This window comes from Humulus lupulus, chromosome 1 (genome assembly GCF_963169125.1).
Source record: "Humulus lupulus chromosome 1, drHumLupu1.1, whole genome shotgun sequence".
NCBI lineage: Eukaryota > Viridiplantae > Streptophyta > Magnoliopsida > Rosales > Cannabaceae > Humulus > Humulus lupulus.
In genome coordinates, this window is record NC_084793.1 from 181,430,653 (window position 1) to 181,449,997 (window position 19,345).

Below are 19,345 nucleotides of genomic sequence, written 5' to 3' on the forward strand. Positions count from 1 at the left end.
ATCTAACCTAAGATCATATTTAAGAAGCTTATAAGAAAATAATAACCTTGGTTATTACATAAGGACTAGTCAAAAGTGCTTAGTCAGATGAATCTTGCCAACAACTTGGGGGGCAGGAGACTAGCATAACAAGGAATTGAGGCCCCTGTGTACAGATCTCGACAAAGGCCTCTTAAATTTGTAAGGAGTAGCTATCCTTATAGATCTCAAGAGGACCAGTGAATCCCATAGGCCTCATAACCCTCAGCTCAAAAAAAAAAAAAAGAGGAACCCCACGAAGGGTCCTTAACATAAGTCTAGATCGACTAAAGTCGACTAGCTAGAAAGGGTCTCATACAAAAATAGTACTATGCCTAACAACGAGAAGGACACTTCTCGAAGAAAAAAAACTAAAGCGCACAAAAATTATAAAAGGATGGAAAAAACTCAAAGGGTTAACATGTTCTTACAAGAAAAAATATAGTCAAGGTGCACCAAAAAGACTATCGTCATCATGTCAAATAAGACAAACAATTCCTCATAAAGGAAGGGCTTATAGAAGTTCTTTACATACAATGTCAACAGAGGATGAAAAAGGCTCAGAAGTCCAATACATCCTCACAACCACTATAAAAATAAAAAGAGTGGCCAAAGCCCAAAAGGCTAATACACCCTTAATCAAGACAATCATCCACACAAAAGTTGTCACCAAAACAAGAGAAATTGTGTAAGTTCCTTACAAAAGAAGAACTTATGAAAAGGATCTCACAAAATAGAAAGAATTTGACTTCTCAAAGTCCCATGCCAAAGAAAACAGGCTTGTCAAAGTCCCATAGTGAAGAAAAAAGTGAAATTCTCAAAGTCCCGTGATAAAGAAAGAAGTGGGCTTCTCAAAGTCCCATACCAAAGATAACAGGACTTATCAAAGTCCCATACCGAAGGAAAAAAGATGGGCCTCTCAAAATCTCATACCAAAGAGGGAAAGGGAAAGGGTCTTACACTTCCCTTACACATGGCTCACAAGAAGTGCACTACAAGAGACCTCTACGGAGAGATACACTACGTGAGACCTCTATCTATGGGGTTTAAGCTAAGGGTCTACATAATAACATGCGTGACCACATTTCTAAAAGTCATTGTACCTCGGCGTTACCTCGATACACCACTAAAGGTCATGCTGCAAGACTCACCTCAGAGGGTCATTGTTCGAGGCCACACCTTGAGAGCACACCTTGCGAGACAATTAGACGAGGCTTATTATATGTGTGTCATCTCAAGCGCGTATCTCACCACACCACCATGTGTAACCCTTGCACACATCCGCATAGTTGTTTGGCAGATAAGACCACAAAGTTCAACATGTACAAAGCTTATTCTCTAGGAGAAGAAAGTCAATCACTTTAAGATACTTTGTGCACCATGTTGGAAAGCTTGTTGTCAAGTATATGTCTAGAAGACCAAGGGAAACCTCTAGGTGTGAGGTACACTAACATGCTTCTCACATAACGAAAAGGGTAGCGGCCTTGAATCAGAACATCTTAAGGTCTAGAGATAAGTGCCTTCTTTTCTTCAACATCCTAAAAGGGAACAAAAGATTTGCTTGGAACGAAGAATGCAAAGGAGCCTTCACCAAGTTGGAGGAGCACTTCGGGTAATCACCCGTTTAAGCAAAGCAAAAAAAAGGGAAAATTTTTACCTCTACTAGCTTGTGTCCAAATATGCCATAAGCGTGGCACTAGTGAAAGGGAAAAGGAAATACCAATAACTAGTTTACTATGTCAGAAAACTCCTAGTAGACATTGAGCCCCAGTACCCTGAAATGGAGAAGTTAGTTATTGCACTCATAATAGCCTCTCAAAAATTGAGGCCCGACTTCCATGCTCACTGCATCAAAGTACTCACTAGTTACCCCTACAACAAGTCCTCCATACTCCAACGGTATGGGAGATTGTCAAAATGGACCATGGAGTTTGGCCAATTCAACATCACCCATACTCCAATGATATTAATCGACACGCAAGACCTGGTGGACATCATGGCCAAAATGACCTACTACGCTGAACGTGAAGAAGAAGAAGAAGAAGTCCACGAGATGGAAGGACCACAAGAAAGGGAAAAGAGAGATCAAACCACAGGATCCCTCAAAAATCAAACCACAAGATCCCTCAAAAATCAAACCCCAAGAAAGAGTTGTTAAAATGCACTTCACCCTGAAACAAGGAGAAATAAATGCTTCTATGAGGAATTGAACTCAACATCTCTTGGAGAGCTAAGGAAAACTAAATCAATGGATTGTGGACTCTAGAGCTTTAAATCACATGACCAGAGATGCTACAATATTCCAAAATTATAAATCTTGTGTTGGAAACTTCACATTTCATATTGTCGATGGATCTCTCTCAAAAGTGGTTGGCATAGGCTCTGTTATGATTTCAAAAGATCTTATTCCGGAATCTATTCTTTTAGTTCCTAATTTGGACTGTAATTTGTAATCTATTAGTAAACGCACTCAGAATAACAATTGTGTTGCTAATTTGTCTAAAAATGGTTGCGTTTTTCAGGATTTTGATTTAGGGAAGATGATTGGCAATGATGATATGTGTTTGTGAATCATCCTGAAAGACAACCTTGAACAGAAGTTTGTGACAAACAATCCTACTCTGATTCTATTTCGATTTCCAATAAATATAGTGATGTTATTTAGTGGCACTATCTCTTAGGTCATCCAAATTTTATGTACCTCAGTAAATGTTTTCCCTCTTTGTTTAATAAAAATCCCAAGTTGTTCCAGTGTTAAATATGTCAATTTTCAAAACACATTCGGAATTCATATCCTATGGTGCCCTATAAATCAACTCATCATTTTTTAATGATCCACAATGATGTTTGGGGGTAGTCTAAAATAAATAATGGATTGTTTCATTTGTTGATGTTCATACTAGGCTTTCTTGGATATTTTTTATGAAAAAAAAATCTTGGATGAGTCAAATTTCTATAAACTTCCATCATATGATTCAAACCCAATTTCATGTCAAAATCTAAATTCTAAAAATGGATAATGTAAAAGATTATTTCAACACTTTCCTTGGCTCATTTTTATTAAAAGAGGGTATTTTTCGTCAAGGTTCATGTGTTGATACTGTTAGGATTTGTTAAATACATAGTGAAATAAGTTATTGTTGACGCCTTTTTTCATCAACTTAAATTCGAAGAGCACTAAACAAAGATTCAGAAAAGAAGAAAAGAACAATAGGATTTTTACGTGGTTCAGTAGTTAAAATCTGCCTAGTCCACAAGTCAATATTATTGATTCTTAATACTCTCTTAAAGCTTTCTCAGAGCATTTCAACAAGGTATTCTCAGTACAAGATTGTGCGTGACCACAAATGAAAAATACCAGGCTATTTATAGGCCTAGTTAGGAGTATATCTTCCACTAATTTCGGGGAAGTTACAACTGATTATTCTAATATGAAATAAATCTAATTAAATACATCAAATACATAATATCCCACGATAATTGGGATTTAATTATCAGATGACAACAAATCCCTAAAGAATAGGGATCTCCTAGCAGCTGTTGTATGGAAAATGTGTTGTTGACCTCGAATGCAAGGTTAATGCACTTTCGAGATTGACATACATTCGAGCTTGTTATTTCGGTCAGCCCCTCAGCTGGTAGCTTCTTCAAACTCAATTTTAGAGACCAATACCTTTGAGCTTGCAACTAAGGCTCGAATAACATCCATATGCGTCGGAGAAGATTCTTTCTTTCGAGCTTGAAGCTTAAGCTCAAGCCCTTTAGACTTGTGCTCGATGGCTAGCAACAACAGGTCAAGAATCATGCTTATTTATAAAAGTGTTCAGCCACAACCTATTATTTTTTGAGCTTACACTTTACAAGCCTAAATTTCGAGACTCATTTATTCATCCTTCAAAATTTGGTGTAACATTTTTTCCCCTCAAAAGTGTTGGCTCGAATCCTAGGAGAAGGAAACTTTTGAACTCCATTTTCAAAAATCATGTCATTACCACACTCGAGTGCGGGCACGTGTCACTTGGGGATTGAATACCCAGAGTACTCGAGTAATTTTTTTTTCTGTGCACGTCCCTTCCAATTCTTTTTGTCACCTTATTTTGAGATTAAACCCCATCCATTAGATCTTATTTCAACTTAAACCAAGGGACCAGATCCACTCGACCCTTGCCATTTCTCTTTGACATGTATATATATACACACCCCCTCGTCTTCCCATTCTTCACTTTTATTCCTCAAAGAGCACAAACCAGATAGAAAAAGAAAGAAAGAACCAGAGTTTTACTTGCATGTTCTCTAAACCAAAAAAGAAAATCCATTCCAATACATTTGATTTTGTGAGATCATCCTTGCTTCCCCTTCTTTAGTCAACGATCTCCTTGTATCCTCAATCCAATTTGTGTAAGTTCTCTAATCTTCTTCTTTTTTTTTTTACGTTTCATTTGTTCCAGATAATGGCCTTCTAGTTTTTACCAGATTTTTAAGGCCTCACCCTTGCATTAGGCATGTTTGTGATTTGGGAAGATTTGGGGTGATTAGAATCATGGTTTAGACCACAAAATTTTTGCTAGAAACATGTAAAAATGAGGTTTTTCAAGTAATGGGGTATTTTTTTTTTGTAGGTTTCGTGTGGCTTAAGAAATAGGGTTTTGGAGTAGGGTTATAATGCACGAATCCCGAAAACATCCCCTTTTTGGGTAACTGCCAACTTTTTCCCTGGAAATCATGGATTCTCTTTTGTTTTAAATTGATAGTATCCATCCCACTCTCGTGTGGGTGCACTCTCGATGCCCGAACTTTACAATAGTTTGGAATAGACATCCGAGTCAATCTCGCCCTTTCAAGCCTTCAATCTCGTTTGAGGTAATCTCGTTATCTCAAGCTTGAAAACTTGAGTTATCAAGATAAATTTTTCCACTTTAAAATTATGGGCCCTCACCTTTTTCTTTCTTGTTAGATGTTGCAGTATTAAGAGAATTGGTGGGGGCTCGAGCCTTCCATCCCTTACCATTCATCAACTCCTAGTCTTGAATCGCCATTCACACGAAATCAATGAATAATTTGTGAGCACGAGGAACTGTGGGAACAAGAAGACATACGAGCTCACTTCTGACACCAAATCGACGAGGTTGAGGAAAGAAAAAGAAAGAGACTCTGAGTCGCAACCTATCCCGACCTGGATCCTGAGATTAGACCTATTCCATTAGACCCCAAGCTAGAAGTCAATGTATCCTTTCCACCTGGTGAGCTTTCGTTCACCCTAATGAAGGATACTTCAACACGTCAAACCACCTCCCAGGCTCTCTCAGTCCCTACCTCAATGGAGGAGTTTTTCGAGGTTGAGCACTACCGGAGCTTAGTTACTTCCATCGGCCATATCTCTGAGTTGTTGGATTATCATGGCCTTAAGTTTTCTGGTACTCTGATATGTCATCCTGCAACCTCCAACGAAAGGAGTTGCTATGCCCTGGGAGATGGAAATCTCGATCGTAAGTTTAAGCTTGCCACCTGAAGCTGCGAGCACATGAGGGTTGGGACCCTACTGCCCTTGAAGATCTAATTTTAAAAATTTCTTGGATTATGCCGGCCTCATCTCCTTCCAACTCCAGACCAACTCTTTCAGAATTTTGTCAACTCTAAGGTCGCTTTACCACGAGATGAAGTGGGACGGGCCTTCAGCACAAGAGATATTATATCTCTTTTGCCTCAAGAGCAACCCTTCTCCAGCTCACGGAGGAGATGGGATCTACTACCTATTGAGATACCCGAAGGAGAAACAGTTGTTCGAGGATATCCCAAACCATCCTCCAAATTTCAAGACGATATTCCTCTGGACGGATGGGCTCGCTCTTTCCCAATTCTACTTCTTCCAACGCATACGTAAGTAATTCAACTTATTTTATATTTTCCTTTGAACTGTTGGGCTCAAAATATTTAATCCACTATTTCCTACAGCCACCCATCACCAGCCAACTCCTAGAAAGGCCATGAAAGAACATAGGGTAGCAATTTTTCAGCTCCCCTACGGTTGAAGGTCCCTCACCTATATCCTCCACGAAGACAAGCTTCGAGCTTGTGGCCTCTTAGGCAAAGGCGAGTCCATGAATGATTCAGGGATTTGCAAATACTCAAGGTGGGAAGACGTGCCGATCCCCACTGCTAAACTTCCCCCAGAAGGAGGTCTTTGGGCTCGCAAGCCCGTGTAACCATCTCCCGTCTACATGAGCAGCCAGTCTCGCGCATTAAAGCCCACGATGAGGCCTCAACGAGCTTATTGGATGGAGGTAAAGTAGTGTTGGATCACTCCATGTGGTCTCCGTCATTACTTAAGCACAAGCCTGGCATAATGATCCTCTTCGAGGACCCCAGGGATAACTTCTTAGCATGGTCGAGGGTAGACCTTAGAGTTCGTAGGTTTGATAGTTGGCTAGGAAATTACCAGACCATGTATAGTATAAATAAGGTCTGGGATGGGCTAGCTGTACAATATGGGACCAACATATATAAGGACCTTTTGAGACTATACCTCACCTATAGAGATGGGACTCCCCTCGAGTCATCAGAAGACAGGGGGATTTCTTGGTCCCCGAGCTCAAGCTCAACTGAAAGTATCAGTTAGGTTTCTTTTATCTTGGAGTCTTGTTTCTTATAATAACCTTGTTCAATTACTTACAATCTTTTCTGTTTCTCAAGCAACATGGATTCATACTTGGACAACATTCTCAACAAGCCTGTGGCCTCGAGGGAAAACAAATGCCAAAGAGTGTCACAGAAGGGAGGTCGCCCCTCCAAGCTATCCAAGAAAACCGAGGTGGTCCCCCCAGCCCAGGTGCCATTAGATACAAGCCAGGCTGTCGAGCCTGCTGCGCCCTCTAAGGTCCTTCCTCCCTGGTATCTAAACCGAGTCGAGTCCAAGCTCCCATACGAGACCGCTTCCTGTCGATCTTGACTTATGTGCCCGAGTTTGTGGTCGACAGCGTTGCCGAAACCCCAGGAGTCATTCTCGGTTCTGATGCCTTGACTAGCTTGGGTCAAAGTTTTAGCACCCTTGGGGCCCCTTAGTGGGAATTTTTGACCTCCTGCCGAGATACCAACACTCTTTTCGATAAGAGTGGTGAGTTGTTTTCCTCTGTTGGTCAATTTTGCCTAGCTCCCTTCTTTTGTGCTAGCTTTGATTTGTGCTTTTCTGACCTTGACCCTTCTAATTTTTTTTGTGTAGGCACTCATATCGTTTGTTCAACATAATTTCTTGTTGAATAGCGAGGTTACGGTGAGCAAAGCACTTGCCCAGAAGGCTCGAGATGCCCAACTGAGGCTCGAGGATGACCTCAAAAAAGCCCTGCTAGAAATTGAAGCGACAGATGTGGAGGTCAAAAGGATTCTCGAGCTTGAGTCCAAGCTAGAGGCGACCTCGAAGAAGGTGGAGGCCAGGGACTCCGAGATCAAGCAGCTTTGGGAACTCAACGCCAAGTTTGAAGAGGAGAAGAAGATGGCCTTTGAGGTTATCAAGGGCAAGAAGGCTCGTCTTCTTGAGAAGTTTAAGACCAAAAAAGATTGCTCCGTAGACATGGCGATGTATCAAATTTGGGCTAACAACCCTAACCTCAATACTAGCTTCCTTGCTAGCCTGGAGACCGAATTCGTTGCTAAATGGCAGACTTGACTCGAGGAGAAGGAGACCAGGCTCGAGGCTAAGGAGACGACAAAGGTTTCTGGGACTGTGGCTGAGGAGGCAACTAATCCTTGAAATCAAAATCATGGGCTGCGACCCATTATAATTTTTTTAATTATATACCTTTTGTGCCCTTGGGGAAAAGACAATATATATCTCGGTTCTGATCTATTTTAATTATCTTAACCTTTTATATTTTAATAGTAGTTTTTATGCTTTCAATTTTTTGGCTCGAAAGAATTTTTGCACATTGTCTACCTTTAGCTTTTTGCCTCAAAACTATGCATCATATTTTTGGGTTGAAATATTTCGAGCATGTTATTATTAAGGACCTGCTTTTATACTTGTTTATTCATGCAAATATACGTTGGGTTTAAGTTCGAATTTCAAAACATTCATGCATAGTTTATTCGAAATGTACATGTTCGACTTCATTATTAACAAGGTTGAACCTTACTTTTACCATGTATTTAAGAAATACTCAAATGGTATGTAACCTCGTTAGTATAGTTATATTTTGTTTTTCCAGTTACTTTTCCTCATCCTCGAGTATAGCCTCGAGGTTGCTAGGTCGAAAATTATTTGCAAAAATTTCCAACCCTAGTTTCAACTTATGGTTTTTAGTTAGTTTATCTAGAATTCCAACTTTTAACTATGTCGATTAGGTCTTGCTGGTTTGTTCAAGACTTGTTTAGTTCGCGTGTTTGGTTAATGATCTATACACTTATTGTTTTCTTCATGTTGGGTTAATAATCCAAACATTGCTATTAGAGTTAATTTTTATTTAGTGTTATATTTTTTTGAGGCTATGGTATGATTGTATACAACTTATTCTCCTTTAATATCCTATGATTACAATCTTAGGTTATTGAATTTCGAGGTCTTGCAAAAAAGCATAACAATAAAAATACAACATTTGAATGAAATTCAATACTTTATTAATCAAAAAGTAAAAACAAAATACATGCTTGGTTAAAATGAATAAGCATCATTCCTATATCATTGATAATAAGGTCGTAGATGTTCACCATTCGAAGCTCATGGAACCAACCCTCCTTTCAGCCTCGCTAGTTTATAAACTCCAGGTCGAATAATGGACTCAATGTGATAGGGTCTCTCCCAATTAGGCTCAAGAACCCCAGCCGATGGGTCTCGTGTGGCCAGAAACAAGTGCATTAACACCAATTCTACCAATCCAAATTTCCTATCTCGGACCCTTTTTTTAAAATATCTTGTATCCCTTTACTGGTATGTAGTATTTTTCAACTGGGCTTCATCTCATCTTTCTTCGATGAGGTCCAAGCTTTCTTCGAGCTGGGATTGGTTCGAGGCTTGGTCATATGCATCGCACCTTATAGTTGGAATTTCGACCTCGATAGGCAATATGGCCTTGAATCCATATGCCAATGAGAAAGGAGTATGCCCCATCGAGGTTCTTGTCGTTGTTCTATATGCCCACAGGACTTGAGGAAGCTCCTCTGGCCATCTCCCCTTAGCTTCTTCTAGCCTTTTCTTCATGGAACTTTTTAAAGTCTTATTTACTGCTTCGACCTGGCCATTTTCTTCGGGATGGGCCATGGAGGAAAAGCTTTTAATTATCCCATTATTTTCGCAAAAGTGTGTAAACAAATCACTGTCAAATTGAGTCCCATTATCTGGCACAATCTTCCTGGGAATCCTGTAACTACAAATGATGTTCTTTACTAGGAAATCTAGGACTTTCTTCGAGGTGATAGTTGCTAAGGGTTCGGCTTTGGTCCACTTTTTAAAATAGTCGACAGCGACTACAACATATTTTACTCCACCCTTTTTTTCTATTTGGCAATGAGCCTATAAGGTCAATTCCCCATATCGTGAATGGCCATGGAGAGCTCATCATGGTAAGCTTGGTGGGTGGAGCTTGCGGTATTGAAGCGGACTATTAACACTTATCACAGCGCTCGACGTACTCGAATGAATATGCCTTGACTGTTTGCCAGAAATATCCTTACCTAATCACTTTTTTTGACAGGCCATGGAGACCACACCGCAAAATCCTTCATGGATTTCTTCCAAAATCTTTTTTTCCTCGGGGGGAGTTACACACCTAAGTAGCGGCATGGAGTATCCCTTTCTGTACAATTTTCCTTCGAAGATGGTGTATCTTGGTATTTTGTACATATGTTTTCTAGCCTCGTTTCGGTGTGCTAGGAGACTTCTGGTTTTGAGGTAGTCAACTATCAGGGTCATCCAGGTGGGTCGCGAGTCAATCATGTTTACATCTTCTTCCTCAGGCACGGTTATGATTGGGGCCGGTAGGAATTCTACTGGAACCATGTTGAGTGTGTCAGGTTCGTTGGTCATGGTGAGCCTGGCCAATGCATCTGCATTCGAATTTTGATCCCAGGGAGCTTGTTCTATAGCATAGAACTCAAACTCCCCAAACATTGTCTTTACTTTCTCTAGGTACGGTGCCATTTTTATGCCATGAGCTTGATATTCACCCAAGACCTGGTTAACGACCAATTGTCAGTCACTATAGCAGTGGATGGCTTTTGCTTTAAGCTCAGTGGCTATCCGAAGACCTGCTAACAACGCTTGGTACTCAATCTCGTTGTTCGATGCCTCAAATTAAAACCTTAACGCCAAGTGGAAGCGATTTCCTGCCGGGGTGATTAGAATGATTCCTGCCCCTGATCCATTTTCATTAAAGGACCCATAGACGCAAAGTCTCCACAACTCATGGGCTGGGGTTACGACTTCCTCGTTGGAGATCCCTGTGCACTCAACAATGAAGTGTGCCAAAGCTGGTCCTTTGATCGTTGTTCTAGGATGATAGGTGATCTCGAACTGTCTGAGCTCAATAGCCCACTTCAACAATCTCGCGGATGCTTCGGGCTTGGATAATACTTGTCTTAACGACTAACCAGTTAACACATCGATAGAATGTTCTTGGAAATAGGGTCGAAGCTTTCGAGATGTGTGCATTAGGCTCAAAACCAGTTTCTCCATTAATGGGTATCTCGATTTTGCCCCCAGTAACCTCTTGCTGACGTAGTATACGGGTTTTTGTATTTTCTACTCTTCCTGGACAAGTACTGTACTATCCTCATGCTCAATTGTGGCGAGATATAAGTATAAGACTTCCCCTGTGATTGGTTTAGACAAGATTGGGGACTCTGCGAGGGGCTTCTGAAGGTTCTGGAATGCGAGTCCGCACTCATTCAAACATTCAGACTTCTTGCCCCCTCTCAAAATATTAAAGAATGGAAGACACTGGTCTGTAGATTTTGAGATAAACCTACTTAATGCCGCCATTCGTCCAGTTAGGCTCTGAACATCCTTATGTTTTCGAGGTGAAGGCATGTCAATTAACGCTTTAACCTTGTCAGGATTAGCCTCTATACCCCAAGCATTCACTATAAATCCAAGAAACTTACCCGAGGATACTCCAAATGAGCATTTTTGTGGGTTGAGTCTCATATTGTATTTTCAGAGCACAACGAAACATTCAGCGAGATCGTTCGCATGGTTAGAGTTATGTTTAGACTTGACTAACATATCGTCCACATAAACTTTCATGTTATTCCCTATCTTCTTAGCGAACATTCTATTCACCAACCCTTGGTATGTGGCTCCTGCATTAGCCTGAAAGGCATTACATTGTAGCAGTACAAGCCCTTATTGGTCATGAAGCTCGTATGTTCTTGGTCGGGTGCATGCATGGCTACCTGGTTATATCCAAAATAAGCATCCATGAATTACATGATTCTGTGGCCTGCAGTGGCATCTACGATCTGGTTGATTCGAGGCAAGGGAAAGAATCCTTATGGCAAGCCTTGTTGAGGTCCAAATAATCGATGCAGGTTCGCCATTTTCCGTTGGGCTTTGGGACCTTCACAGGTTTGGCTATCCAATCAGGGTAGAAAGCATCTCGGATAAACCGATTTGCTTTTCACCTTTTGACCTCCTCTTTCAGGGCTTTCTCCCTATCATCGTCTAGGAGCCTCATTTTTTGTTGCTTTGGAGGGAAGCTTTTATCTATGTTGAGTGCATGGCTCATAATACTCAGACTAATCCCTACCATATCCAAGTGCGACCATGCAAACACATTCTGGTTTTCTCTCAAAAAGCAAGTTAATTGCTATTTTGCATTTTCGGAAAGATTTTTGCACATTTTTACCATCCTCGTGGTATCTTTCTCATCGAGCTTCATTTTTTCAAGCTCCTCCTTTGGTTCAAGATCGGCCTTTTCTTCAACCCTAGGGTCGATCTCTTCTTCTATTTCAAAGACGGATCCGTTCATTTCTAGAATAACTACAAGTGCTTGTGCACTTGTTTGGTTCTTTCCTCTCATGGAAATGCTATAGCATTCTCGTGCGGTGAGTTTCCTCCTTAGGCGTCCCGATGCCACTAGATGTTGGAAACTTGATGGCCAAATTCCTAATAGATGAGACTACCCCCTGCCCAATTAGGGCTGGTCTCCCAAGCAGTTCATTGTAGGCCGATGGGGTGTCCACCACTATAAATTCAATCATCTTGGTCACCGAGACTGGATAGTCTCCCAAGGTTACAAGGAGCTCGATGGATCCAGTGCTGGCAATCCCTTCTCCTAAAAATCCATACAATGTTGTTGCACATGCTTTTAAATCTCAAAGCGTGAGTCCCATTTTTTTCTAAAGTGGCCTTATAAATGATATTGACAAAGCTCCCATTATCTATCAGGAATCTACGCACCCTTTTGTTGGCAAGTTGAAGTGTGATGACCAGAGGATCGTTATGGGGAAACTGAACATGTGAGGCATCTTATTTTGTAAAAGTAATGGGTTGAGATTCAACCCTTTGTTGCTTTGGAGCTCGTGGTTCATGCTCGTAGGGAGAACCGTCTCCAGTTTTGAGCTTGTTTACATATCTCTTCTGAGCATTTCTTTCAGATCCAGCAAGGTGCGGTCCCCCGGAGATGGTTACCACATCCTCCCCATCTATCAGGGGAGGTCGATCATCTTTCCTTGCTCGGGAAGTGTTATTCTACTGGGCAGGTTGCGCAGAAGCTGCCCTCTGTCAAGACGATGCTTGATTGGTATTCTGGTTTCTTATATATTGTCTGAAATATCCTCTCGAGATCAGGCCTTCAATCTTGTCTTTCAGTTGTCGGCACTCATCAATGGTATGTGTGACGTCCTTGTGGAACCTACAGTATTTTTGGTGTCTCTATTTGATTTCTGATTTCACATTGGGTCAGGCCGCCTAAACGGGACCTGATTCTCATTTACAAGAAAGATATTTTCCTAAGTCTCATTGAGCTCGGTGTAAACCGTATAAATGGAGAAATACTTGTTTCCCTTCTTCTTTTTTCCCATGTCTGCCTTTGAGTTATTCCCTTCATTTTTCTTCCTTTTTGAAGGGTTATCTCCTAAGGGTCGAGATGTTGATGGGGTAGCCAAGGTCGAGGCTGAGTTAACATTCATTGTTGTAGTTAAAATGGGCTGAGGGGTCAGTTTTAATGCTGACCTCGCCTCCTCTACATTGACAAATCTCTGAGCCTTTTTGTTGAACTCGATTATTGTTCTTATCATTTTTCTCTGCATATCATCCCAAAGAGGACTTCCTGGTAATATACCAGCTCGAACATCCATAAGATGACCATTGTCATCGACGTTACGGGCTTGCGCCACCTCTATGTTAAACCTCGCCAGGTAACTTTTTAACGACTGTCTCTGCTGTTGTCTGACATTGGTCAATGTCGAGGCCTCGGGCCTGACGCCTACCATGGCTTTGAAATATTTTTTAAATTCCTTTGCCAACTGATCATAAGACAAGATCAAATGTCTTCTGAAATTTTCAAACCAGTTTTTCGCTGGTCCTATCAAAGTGGTTGGAAATAACATACACCTAAGTTCGTAGCCAATATTGTTGGTTTGCATGATGGTATTAATTGTGCTTAGGTGGTTATACGGGTCTGAGTTCCCATCAAATGGAGTTATGTGGGGTATCTTGAACTCATGAGGGAATGGCATGTTTGAAATATGTGGAGCAAAAGGCTCGAGCTCTTCATCAGAGTCGCCGACCATGTCCTTGTTCCTTTCATCCTAAAGGAGTCTGAACGCTCTTTTGAGCTGATTAATTCTCTCCTAGACCAAATCCATTGGAGGCTGAGCTTGTGCTTGGGGTAGCTGGTTATTTTTTTATAAAAACTCCAGCTCCCTGTCCCGGCATAGGGTTATATTGGTTCCCATATATTGGCTGCACAGGTTCCTTTCGGTTGTTCAAATGATCATGCAAATTGGGGTTTGAGGGATTTTCTTGCCCTCGATTCTGATTCAGATGATCTCAAAGATCAAGATTACTGCCATAATTCCCAGTATTCCTAGGTTCGGTATTATATACGCTTACATACATAGTGTGGTCTAAGCACCCACTCACAAAACTAACATTTCGTTCTGGTTTATGGGCTCAATGGTTATGAGGTGGATCTTCCACTGGTCTTCTTGCTCAAGTTGTTTGTGATCTTGACATGTGGCTTCCCATTGGTTGGGCAGCACTATGTCCTCGGGTTGTCTCTTACTCACCCCCGTGTTTGGGTCGAGTTCTACTATTCCCGTTTCAGCTGCCACTTCGAGATGCCTTTGTGCTGCATGCTCCCCTGCTCGGTTCCTATGAGGAACTGGCTCGGGTGCCTCTTGGAGTGGTGAGGGGTGTATTATAGGAGATGGTGGATTCCTTATAGGTGATGGTGGTGGCCTCCCATTGTTGGGCAAGGAAGGCCCAAAATTGGCCCGGACTGGTTATGGGTTATTCCTGACAGGTTCAGGGTTAGAGTTCTGAGCTGCTAGGGGAGCTCGGTTATTCCGTTCTCCTGTAGATACCTCCACAGTTGGGTTACCAGCATTATTGGCTTGAGTATTCCTTCCAGGGCATTCATCGCTAGTGTTTGCCTTGGTCCTTGGCTGGGCTTGCTGAGCCCCTTGTTCGGCCCTCCTGGCGATCGTGCTCTCACGGGGACGTCCTCTGGACCTTTGGGGTGGCGCCTGGACCTCGGCGACCTGCCTAGTCAATTCTTCATTGCGCCTTGTGGCCTCTGCCAATTGCTGACGTAGCTAGCGATTCTCCAGTTCCACGATGGGAATGTACCTCTCAGGATTATAATAGAGGTCCTCATCGGGCCTGGGAGCAAGCGGCCCCCTGGAATCACATGATGCATTCCCCTCGTCCAGGCCGTGCTCTATCATTGGTTACATCCCAGTCCTCCGTGGGTAATCTTTAGTGAGAGGAGTATGATCTTTAAGTATTTGGGGCAATGGTCGCCCACCAGCTCCTGGGTTATTCACGGCGGCAATTGGTAATGCGGGAGGTTTTTTATTAAAAAATCCAATGATTTGCTTAATGCTCTCAATGAAAGCCCCAAACTGTTGACGCCATTTTTCGTCAACTTAAATATGAAGAGCACTAAACAAGGATTCAAAAAAGAAGAAAAGAACCGTAGGATTTTTACGTGATTCAGCAGTTAAAATCTGCCTAGTTCACAAGTCAATATTATTGATTCGTAATACTCTCTCAAAGCTTTCTCAGAGCAATTCAATAGGGTATTCTCAATACAAGATTGTGCATGACCACAAATAAAAAATACCAGGCTATTTATAGGCCTGGTTAGGAGTATATCTTCCACTAATTTTGTCAAAGTTTCACTGATTATTCTTCCTAAAGAATAGGAATCTCCTAACAATTGTTCTATGGAAAACATGTTGCTGACCTCAAATGAAAGGTTACCACACTTTCGAGATTGACATACATTTGAGCTTGTTATTTCGGTCAGCCCCTTAACTGGTAGCTTCATCGTACTCAATCTTCGGAGAACAATACCTTCAAGCTTGCAACTAAGGCTCGAATAACATCCATATGCATCGGAGAAGATTCTTTCTTTCAAGCTTGAAGCTTATGCTCAAGCCTTTTAAACTTATGCTCGGTGGCTAACAACAACAGGTCAGGAATCATGCTTATTTATACAATTATCCAGCCACTTCCTGTTATTTTCGAGCTTACACTTTACGAGCCTACATTTTGAGACTCATTTATTAATCCCTTGAAGCCCAAGCACAGGTTCATGTTGGGGTTTTATGCCCTAATTAAAACTCAAATTCTTTGTAATCTCATTTTATTATCAATAAGAGAATATAAATCATTTTTTGACTTGGTCAATCACTTTGCTCACATATTTTATTTTCATTCTTATTTGTTTAATATAAACTTCTATTAAATCCCGAGCATATAGCTACTCTTATTTATAATGACGTAATCACAGTGGAATATAAATATGATTATATGTTCAAAATAAGTTCGTCCTAATTTTAGTCAGTGCACAGGATTTACATTGACTTGCTAATCTACGATATGATCTACTTACACATTACAGTGTTATGTTCTTTCCAGAACATTAGCAAAGTAGATAAGATCGGATGTATTTGTTACATTGGACTGGACTGATATTGACAGTTGATAAGATAAGTAAACATATCGTTACTATCTATTCTAGTCATATCATATAGTTGACCATAGGTCAATTCAATCTCAATTATGAGTGGTTAGTATTCTAACTGATTGTATTATTTGAGTTCTTTGACTTGTTCGCTACTAGCTTACCCTACAGACTAGCCCATACTTACATCTTGGGAACTCAGTAATATAATTGAGTGGGAGTGTTAATCATAGATATGAACATCTATAGCTTCTGATGAAGAAGCGAAACGATGGTTTCCTTTTAGTTTGGTTCTAGGTGTTAAATGATAGATATCTCATTTCAATAATTAAATTAGTTTACTAAAATATCATTTACAAGGAACTAAGTGTTTTAAGGATAAAATACAATGACGGGTAAAATGATATTTTAGTCCTATCTCATTGTACACAATCTATAGAGGATTGAATGACATTTATGGTTGTAACAATGGATAATTAATAGCGTATACATATATTTGTTATAGAGCATTCTATGAATTCAAGAGTGCAATTTTGAATCTATAGTGGAGTCACGAGGAATTAATAAGTTAGTAAATTTATTTGTTAAATTTATGATAACTTATTGGAGTTTGATTTCATAGGCCCATGGTCCCCATTGTACCTTAGGTAAAATCATCTAGATAGTCTCAAATAATTGATATAATTATCAAAGTTGACCAGGTCAATTTTGGATAGTTTCACAGAGTTATGTAATTTTGAGAAGAAAAGAGAAATCATGGCAGATTTATTAGTTAAGATAAATTTGTATCTAAATTAATAAATAAGTTTAAATTATAAATAATTAATTTGATAAAGGATTTAAATAATTATTTAATTAATTAAATCAATATAAAATAGTACAAGCCTTGATTTTAAGTCCAATGGGCTTATAATCAAATGGGAAATTTCACGGGCCTAAAGCCCATGATAATTTCGACCTAGAGCTTCAAATTGGCTATTATTTCATTGATTTTTTTAATTAAATTAAATTGCCTAATTGAATCTATAAAAGGAGTGCTTAGAGAGAGTTGAAAACATAAGTCTAAACATAAGTTTAATCGCTGGTTTTCTAATAGTTTTAGATTCTCTCTAAACACAAGTCCTTTTCTAAGCCTCTTATTATTTTTTTCTCTTCTTCTCTCTATATCTATATCATGTGTTGAGAATTTCCCACACTAGTCTAGGTGATTCTAAGGATACATTGCAAGACTGTGAATAAATTAGAAGAAAGGTTCAGTTTCTTGATAATACTCTGCAACAGAATGGATACAAGAGTTAGAGAAACTAAAGGAATGACTTTTTCATTCCACTGCATATATTGTAAGTATTCTTATCTTTGTTTCTCTTTGAATTCAATTTTAGAAACATGTTCTAGGCTATCTCATATTAATTTGTTTAACATTAGATATAGATGAAAATAAATAAAGATCCTGTATAAGTTTTGCCAACAACTGGCCTGAGAGCCTTTGGTAATCATTACTTTCATACATGAACATGTTAAAAATTGGATTATTTGATGTGTTTGAATAATTGGATGGATTTTCATGTTTTTATGAAGCATATTGATTTTATGTGATTATTAGCAATTTTTAGGTTATTTTGTAGTGTTTTCTATGCTATTAATTTTTATATATGCTTTATTTTATGTAAAACATGTTAAAAATTAATTAGAAAATAGTTTTGGTTTGAAAAATTGCTCAAAAAAAATTATTTGTAAAAAATTTGGCCTAGTTGCCCATGCGCGCGCGGACTCTCGCACACACTAGGACGTCGCCCGCGCGCACCCGCACGCGCCCATGCGCACCAGCCACAAGCGCGGTGAACAGTACCACGGGTACTATTCATCCAAAAAAATTATTTTTTTTAAATTAAAGAAAAATAAAATTTGTGGAAATAAATTATTTATAATCAAAACCAAAAATATCTTTTTTGTTTTATCATTTAATTTTTTTTTTAAAATAAGATATTTTTGTTAGTTGAGATTTAAATAATTAGATACTTTCTACAAAGATTCAAATTCAAATTTAAAAATAGACTAACAACTTAATTTTAAATCTTTTAATTTATTACAATATTAGAATTAAGATATCAGATATTTAAGATATTTTCTTTTAAACTCTTGATATTTTTATTAAATCTTTATTTGAAAATATAAATATATGTTTATTTTATAGTTTTTAATATTTAAATTATTTGAAATTTGAAAATTTTTAGTTAGATATTTTCATGGATATTTGAATTTGATTAATTGTTTTGAGATATTTTATGATTGTTATAACTATTAATATTTTTTTAGGGGATAATTGCGGCATAAGTACCCAATGTTTGGGTTTTGTACGCAGCATAGACCCAATGTTTTATTTTTAGTGGCAATAATACCCAAAGTTAGTAAAAGTGTAATTCCGTCAGTTTCCTCCGTTAGGTCTGTTAATGAGCTGATTAGGCAGACACGTGTCACGTTTTTATTGGTCCAAATCATAATTATTTTTAAAATATTATTGAGCTGGACCAATCACAGAGTGACACGTGTTGGTCCAGTCATCACGAAATGGAGACCTAATGGAGGAGGCTGACGGAATTACACTTTTACTGACTTTGGGTACTATTGCCACTAAAAATAAGCATTGGGTATATGCCGCGTACAAAACCCAAACATTGGGTACTTATGCCGCAAATATCCCTTTTTTTTATTAAAATATTTGCTTATAGTTGTAACAACACAAGATATTTTTGGAAAATTGTTAAGATATTGATTTTAAAATTTTAAAATTGGTTAAATTTTTTAAAAATATCATTTTTTTTCAGCCAATTAATAAAATATTTTTTTAATAAATGGGATTTAAATTAACTTTGGTTAATTGTTGATAAATCATATTTAAATTAAATTAATAGTTTTTCAAATTAACCTAAACAAAGTTGATTGTTGATAAATGAAATTTAAATTAACTATTGTTAATTGTTGATCAATTTCATTTAAATTGACTTGTTTTTGTAAAAATTAAATTAATTCGAATTTTTGTTAAATTCTAGATAATTAATTGTGGTATTTTTCCAAATGAAATAAATTTTGGTATTTTTGCATAAATTCATAGAATTGCTCATATAGTAACATGATTAGGCCCATCCAATTATAACATGTCTGTTTGCACTATATGTGGTATTTTTGCAATTGGGCTTAGATGCATA